This window comes from Lithobates pipiens, unplaced genomic scaffold, assembly GCF_037356315.1.
Source record: "Lithobates pipiens isolate NorthernLeopardFrog02 unplaced genomic scaffold, aLitPip1_a1.2 Scaffold_18, whole genome shotgun sequence".
NCBI lineage: Eukaryota > Metazoa > Chordata > Amphibia > Anura > Ranidae > Lithobates > Lithobates pipiens.
Window position 1 is genome coordinate 59,054,810 of NW_027507758.1, and position 8,178 is coordinate 59,062,987.

The following is an 8,178-nucleotide window of genomic DNA, read 5'->3' on the forward strand; positions in this document are numbered from 1 at the left end:
GGCTTGTCCGACAGAAGCCGGTTGTGAGATCAGCTTATGTTGGACAAGCAGCTGTAAACACGGGCCAGAAAGTCTGGTTTCTACTGTAAGGGCTGATTTCGGACAATTTTTAGGCCCATGTGTATAAGGTTTGAGAGCTGGCAGGGGGGCAGGGGCAGCATGACACTGAGAGCTTTTGCCATGTCAATTGTCCCTTTCTATGTTGTACAATACCTGGCTGATCCTGGCTGTGCCTGTCTTACCCTCTGTAAACTGACCACGTTTATCATAGTTACTGATTTCTGATAAAAAAATAGAAAACAATTAATGTGGTGCTGAAAACAATCAGTAAATAAAATATACTAAGTAGCGGACCCTTAATTAAATATGCATAGTGTGATATCCTTATACACAAATACTATAATTAGAAAATGTCCACCCCTGTGCGCATGAAATGTGCAAATAGAATTTAAAATATATAATGTCCAAAATATGAAGTGCAAGTGCTGCGTGTTCTGCACACTGTCCTTAATATATCCAATACATAACATGACAGTCCATCATATGTGGATGGATATATATAATGCTGGTGTCTTCGTGCAATGTGCACAAAATCCTGGTGCTCCCCTCTACCGGATGTACCCTCACCATAAGAACTTATAGAAAGCGCCTGCGATATATATATATATATATATATATATATATACACACTTAGATATTCCTCCTGTGGTTCCTCCTTCCTCTAGTAAACCTCTAGCACAGATGTCCAGTCATAAATTACTGCTTCCTGATGGTGCACTCATATGTGCTACCGTGATGGTGTCACCTGAAACCAGATCTGAAGCCCCGGTCAGCGGTGTTCCTTCCATCTGTAGCTTTAATCCAAAGCACTTCCTTGTTCTTTGTATGTCAGCCTCCCAAGCTCCGCCCACCGGTTTTGTCACTTCCTTGGGGAATTGTGATTTACTGACCTACTTCCCATGTTATTTATTGCGGTGGTGGCCGCCATTTTCCTGTAGCCTGCGGTCACGTATGGATAGCGGCCATTTTCTAGTAATTTGTTTATGCTCATATTAATACTAGTGCAGTAACTGTCTTGATCCTAGTGCGATTTATACATTTATTTATAAACTCCTTAATAATATATCCAACTAATGGTTTCTAAATTCCCACCCCAGTGTGTAAGCCTAATTTGCCATAATTTGCCATAGATCCTGACAGACTCGAACAGTGACCAATATGTTATTCATTAATCATTGTAATTTTCTTTTAGCCCACAGTAACACATGCATAGTGACCATTTTCTTGTAGTTTTATTTGTGCTCATATTTTCCCCGGTGCAGTGACTGTCTATTTGTATACTCTTTAGTAATGTATACAACTTGTGGTTCCTAGATTGCTACCCCAGTTGTGTGTCTATTTTACCATAGACCCAGAACCACTAGATCAGTGACTGATCTGAGATCCCTACCATGATAATATAAATTATATGATAGTGTAATTAAATGGAGTAAATAATATATTTTTTAATCGGAATACTCTATATTAATTTACCACTATATTAATTTTGAGTAAGCCAGACCCCCATTTATTTTAAATAAGGAATATATAGATTAAAAATAATCATGTTTAATTATATTTTTAAAAGTTGAATGTTAATTAGAAAATAAAATATTTAAATGATTAAAAATAGTATTTAAATTAAAAAAATTGGCCAAAAAACAGTTACGCTCAAAGTCCTTATTTAAACCTCTAGGCGCTAATGATCCCAATTCATATACCAACCAGGATTCCTTTTGACTGAGGGTCCTAATAAAATGGCTACCACTCCAATGTCTTTTGTATTTTTCTAATCCCCAAAACTTCATCCCTGATACTTTTTTATTATGTAGTGTTCTAAAATGTTGGTACAGGTAATGCTCTTTTTTCCTTTAGTTATTTGGTATATATCTTCCTTTATTCTAATATGCATAGCCCTCCTGGTCCTCCCTACATAAATCATACCACATGGGCATTCCAAAGCATACACTACCCCCTCTATGTTGCACGATATAAAATCCTTCGGTGTATATTGTTTCCCATTTTGACTATTAATGAATTTTTCACGTTTTTTGATATTACTCGTAGTTGCCTTACAACTACTGCATCTGCCACGGGTATAAAAACCTTTTACATCGAATATAGTGAAGGTATTAAAGAGGAGCTCCACCTTAAAAAAAATTGTGAACAGCCAGCAGCTACAAATACTGCAGCTGCTGACTTTTAATAAATGGACATTTACCTGTCCAGGGTGCCCGCGATGTCGGCAGCAGAAGACGAGCAATCGCTCATCTCTCAGCTGCCTCCACCCCCATCCTCTGTGAGGGAATCAGGAAGTCAAGCATTGCGGCTTCACTGCCTGGTTCCCTACTGCGCATACGCGAGTCTCGCCTCTCGTCTTCACTGGTCCCCGTTGTGTTCTGGGACCACAACGGGGGGGGGGAGTGATGTATCTGTGGATATTCTGTGGCTATCTATGCCCGGAAGTGGGTGCAGATACCTGTATTATACAGGTATCTGCAACCCCCTCCCCCCTGAAAGGTGCCAATTGTGGCACCGGAGGGGGGGAGGAATCCGATGAGCGGAAGTTCCACTTTAGGGTGGAGCTCCGCTTTATTAGCAGGGGGTTCCACTACGTTTTTAACCAATCGGTCCCTTAGATTGGTTGCTCTTTTGTATATGAACCTTGGTTTTTTTGGAATGAGGGATTTTAGGATATCATCATGTTTTAATATATCCCGATATTTCCATATAATCGTCTCCACTTGTTTATGTTGAAGGTTATAATCCACTACCAATGCTAGAGGCAATTCCTGCCTTTCCTGTACGGGTTTGCTTTCTAATGGTACATTTCTTTCTATTTTACCTACATCCTGCCTCTTCTTTTCAATAAAAGCTTGATCATAACCTTTCCTGATAAATTTATTAGCTAACTCCATTGACTGTTCCTCATAGTCACTTACATTAGTGCAATCTCTCTTAATCCTGAGGAACTGTCCTCTTGGAACATTAACCAGCCAAGGTTTATGATGACAACTATTTTAGGGTATATACTGTACGAATTCCTATCCGTGGCTTTAAATTGGGTTTTTGTGATTATCTTATTATCTTCATTAGTGATTTCCAAATCCAGGAAATAGATTTTCGTATGACTGGATTCCAATGAAAGTGCAATGTTTTTACTATTCTTATTCATTCCCATCAGAAATGTGTTTAACTCCTCCTTATTGCCATCCCAGAAAATAATCAAATCATCTTTAAACCTATTGTATAATCTCAATTGATAAAGTGAGTTTTGGGGATTAGAAAAATACATAATACATTGAAGGGGCAGCCATTTTATTAGGACTTCCCAGTCAAAGGGAATCCTGGTGGGTATATGAATTGGGATCATTAGCGCCTAGAGGTTTCAATAAGGAATTTTTTAATGTAAATACTATTTTTAATATTTTTAATACTGTTATTTTTTTTATATATCTAATTTACATTAAACTTTTAAAATTATATTTAAACATGATTATTATTAATATGTATTCATTATTTAAAATAAATGGGGGTCTGGCTTACTCAAAATAATAAAGTGGTAAATTAATACAGACGCACGTGTGTTTGGGCTTTGGTTTGAGGTCCACACCCTAATGGAATAGGCTGTGCATGCCTATGGGTGTAGTGCTTTGATTTTCAGACCTAAATACTACTTGACCATATGACTGACAGCAGATTTACTAAAGCTGGCCATACACCTATATATTATCGGCAGATTTTCTATGGTTAGATGGAAAAAGTGCAACAGATTTCTCCATGTATTCTAAACTGTGTGGATGGAGGAATCTCCCACTGGGCCAAGCTTCAGTATCTTGCTAGTCGGCCCCACTGGCTCTTAACCTAAACAATGCCTGTACCCAATCAGAATGTTCAGGTATTGTGAGAGCCAGCAGGGCCAACTAGCAAGATATGGAAGCTTGGGCCAGTGGGAGATTCTTCCATCCACACAGTTCAGCATAGATGGAGGAATCTGTTAAACTTTTTCCATCTGACCATAGAAAATCTGCAGATAATCTATAGGTGTATGGCCAGTCTAAGGCACCTTTAGCTGTCACATGAATAAGGACTTGTCATGAACACAAATGTAATTATTTTTGTATGCAAATTCTATGAAGATCTAGTGATTGCTTCCGTGGCACACAAATACATATTGGTGTTAGTTAATGGTTTAGCTAGTCTTATGCCGCGTACACACGGTCGGAGAATCTGACGGAATGCGTCTTATCGGACTGTGTCGTCAGATAATCCGACTGTGTGTGGTATGCATCGGACTGATTCCGTCTGAATCTCCGTCCGACCCAATTTTACAACATGTTGGAAATATTTCCCGACCAACTGGGCCGGTCGGACCTAATCCGATCATGTGTAGAGAATTTTGATAGGACCAAGTGCCACGCATGCTCAGATCAAATTCCTACATCAAAGCTTTTTGCTACTAGCCTGAATGTAGTCCCATCGTAACAAAATTACGTCATCACGTTCTGAAAGATTGGATTTTTCGACAACTTTGTCCGACCGTGTGTATGCAACAGTTTCGGACACAATCCGTCAGACTAAATCTGACGGACAAAATCCGACGGATTTGGTTGGCAGAATCTCCAACCGTGTGTACAGGGGCTTATGAACAAAGAACTGGTCTAACACTGAACTCGGAGGAAATTAAACCAGCTATTCTGCTGGGAAGTAAAGTAAAAATCTGAATCTCTTTGTAGATGATTTAAGCTGTGTAATCAGGTAATTACTGTAATTAATGAACAAATTAGAAATTAAAAGTTTTTTTTTTTAGCTACAACATAAATAAGATTACCACAATGTAATATTTCTACAATTTGCTATACCTACTAATCTGTTGCCAGAAGTATTAAAGGGACATTGCAGGTAAAATATTACAAATTTGCATTTAAATCCCAACTCCAAGCAAATACATAGCTACACACAACACAATATCCTAATTTTCCCCAAATAATCCATCCACATCCACTAATTAATGACCCTGTAATTGATTTTTCATTACTTTTTTCTTTCTGCGCCTCCTGCCTCCTTGTAGCATCCTGAGGCCCTGGAACCTCTCCTTTTCCCTCTCACTTTTGTTAATGTGGAATGAGCAGTGCATGTTAGTTGCAGTCATGTGCGCTTCTTTATGCACTCTACACATCCCATAAGCCACATACACACCATCGGATTTTCCAATGGGAATTGTGTGATGACCGGCTGTTATTGGAAAATCTAAATGTTTGTATACTCCACTGGACAATTGTTGTCGGATTTTCGGACAAATGTTGGATGGCAGGCTTTAAAATTTTCCGGGGACAAATGTTGTCTGTTGTCGGGTTTTCCAATCGTGTGTACACAAGTCCGTCGGACAAAAGTCCAAAGTATAAACACGCATGCTCGGGAAGCAAGGACAAGCCAGAAGCGGTCGATCTTGTAAACTAGCTTTCATAATGTCGAATTAACATTCGTGACGCGGAAAATTATGATATCTGGAAATGCAGCGCACAATTTTCTTCTACTTTAATGGGATAATAATGAAGCTGCTTTGCTGGTGATAGTGATGGAGTTATTGCAAACAATTTTTCAAAGGCTTTTTCTTTCTAGTGATATCAACGATAATATTATTATTTTTTGGGGTTTTTTTTTGGTGCAAGTCAATTTTACATTGTATTATTTTAAATGTAACTGCCTACTCCCAAACTGTCATTTGTAGTAAAACACATAGCCATGTATTATTCTCCACATTTTTTTTTTTTATTGTGCATTGAAAAAAAAGAAAACAAATACAATTAGACATGCTATCTGCCAACAGAACTTAACCAAAAAGTGCATTCTATGCATCCAAAAATATAGAAAATATACCAAATGAAATCATTATTCAACCAAAAAATTAAATAAAAGCCTCATGCATGTGTCCTGCTTCTTAATATAGGGGGTCAACAATGCCAAGAGTTGGTGAAAGCAGGGGTCCGTCATCCGGAGATAATTCCGAAAATCATCCGGATTATTCTCCTGGAGCTCCTGTAGCAAAGGCATATGACATAATTGCTCACGATTAATAAAGCAACTGATTTTTGCTCCAAGAAATCCTCCTCCTCCTGTTTCAGGACTGGACTTGGGTCAAAGCAATAACTCCAAGGCCAATAATCAATCCGTAACCCTATGGTGACCTTAAAAACAACTGTTTGTGCAATACTTCAATAAAGTGCAAAGTCCAAGCAATAACTCCATATATCTTGACATAGAAATGGTCTATTAAATAAAAATAAAGTGTTGAATGTGCAATGCCAAAAGTGATAATAATAAGTCCCAAAGTTCAAAACATATCCATGCAGTGAAAATAAAAAGCTCAATAAGTTACACTCCACCGATGATCCACACTTCAGTGCTCACAGTGCACCCCTTGTTTCCCCCAGCCTCTCACCTCTATAAAAGGCCACTAAGGACCATATGACGCTGTGTAAACAATTGGCTGTGGTCTCACACCTCCTTAAATCCACGTATTTCAGTCCGCCAGAATTGCATACATCATCACATATAAAAAGGCACATAAAGGAGAGGAAGAGGGGGGCTCCAATGTGTAGTATTACTTAAAAACGGCTTTATTAAAAAATATCCACACTCACATTCAAAATACGATAGTCACGGGTAAACAGAGCGATACTTCCGGTCTCGGCCACGACCGGAAGTGACGACAGAGACACCTGGCTCCTCCCTGATGCGTTGTATCACACACGCGCGACTTTTTCAAAGGGACCCTTTGAAAAAGTCACGTGTGTGACAAATTGGTAGGGGCTCAAATACCTATTTTACTCACTGAACTGCAACCCAATTTTTAACAATTGTATCATGTTCTTTTCTGGATTTTTAGTTGATATTCTGTATATATCATTTAAAATATAACCTATAATAAAAATTATAGACCCTTCATTTTTTGTAAGTGGCAAACTTACAAAATCTGCATGGGATCAAATAATGATTTTCCCCACTGTATACAGTCCCCTACTAAACTAAATATCAACCAGTTATGGCCTACGTCTATTTAAATGGTTAGTAGTAGTTATTCACTTTTATCTGCACTTGTTCCTTAATGTTAAAGATGCTTCATCCCTCATCCAAGAGAGTTGTTCAGTTCTAATGAGTCAGGAACATACCCCACCATTTATAGTAAGAAGGTTTTAAAAGCTGAAGTTCATCTTATTTTACAAAAGATGTGTTTAGGTTTGTAAATGTTCTTATATTTTTTAGAATCAATGACTACCTATTTAGTTCACCTTTATTGACATTTGTTGAAAGAAAATCCCTATGCATTAAAGCAGGGGTGCCCAACCTTTTGAAGAGTGAGGGCCACTTGAGTGACTTGGTAGCCACAATGAGCAGAGCGGGTGGATGGCATGTCTGTGTCCACTCTGCATTTGGAGAGCAGACACGGACGCAGCCCACGATACTTTTTAGCAGATCGTATTGGAGGTAGAGCACAAGTCGGTTTATGTCTGTCACTACTTACAGGTGAATGGAGGGTCCAGTTGTTCAGAATGTCGGACTGACCGTGTGAAAAGGGGTCCAAGGCTGCTTTCACACTGATGCGCTGCGGTTTACCCGCACCACGTGTGCAACGCAGTGTACCTTTGTCTTTCCTGCAGTTTGCAATAGACTTCTATTATATTCTGTAGGTTTGGTGCACTTTCAGAAAGGTCACCAAACTCGCAGGTAATAATAGAAGTCTTGGGCTCAGTGCAGGTAACCCGCAGGTAAATTGCTCTGCACCTGCGGATCAGTTTGATAGCAGCCCAGTAACCACTGCAGAAAAGATATGCCCATATATACACTGTGATTTTAGTAATAAACCTTTAATAACAGTATTCATTCTATTCTATCCCAGAGCAGGAGGTCGTGGGCCACATCAGAGGGCTCCGCGGGCCACATGTGGCCCCCGGGCCACTGGTTGGGCACCCCTGCATTAAAGAGTCCTCGATGCATCAATATGCTGTGCCCCATTTTGTAAAAGAATGCTTACTTGTCAAGCTGTGTATTCAATTTTTGCCCCAACTTTGTCATGACCCGGGAACCGGAAATGACATCAGACGTTGTGGTGGTCCTACAAGCCAGTGTTTCTTCTAC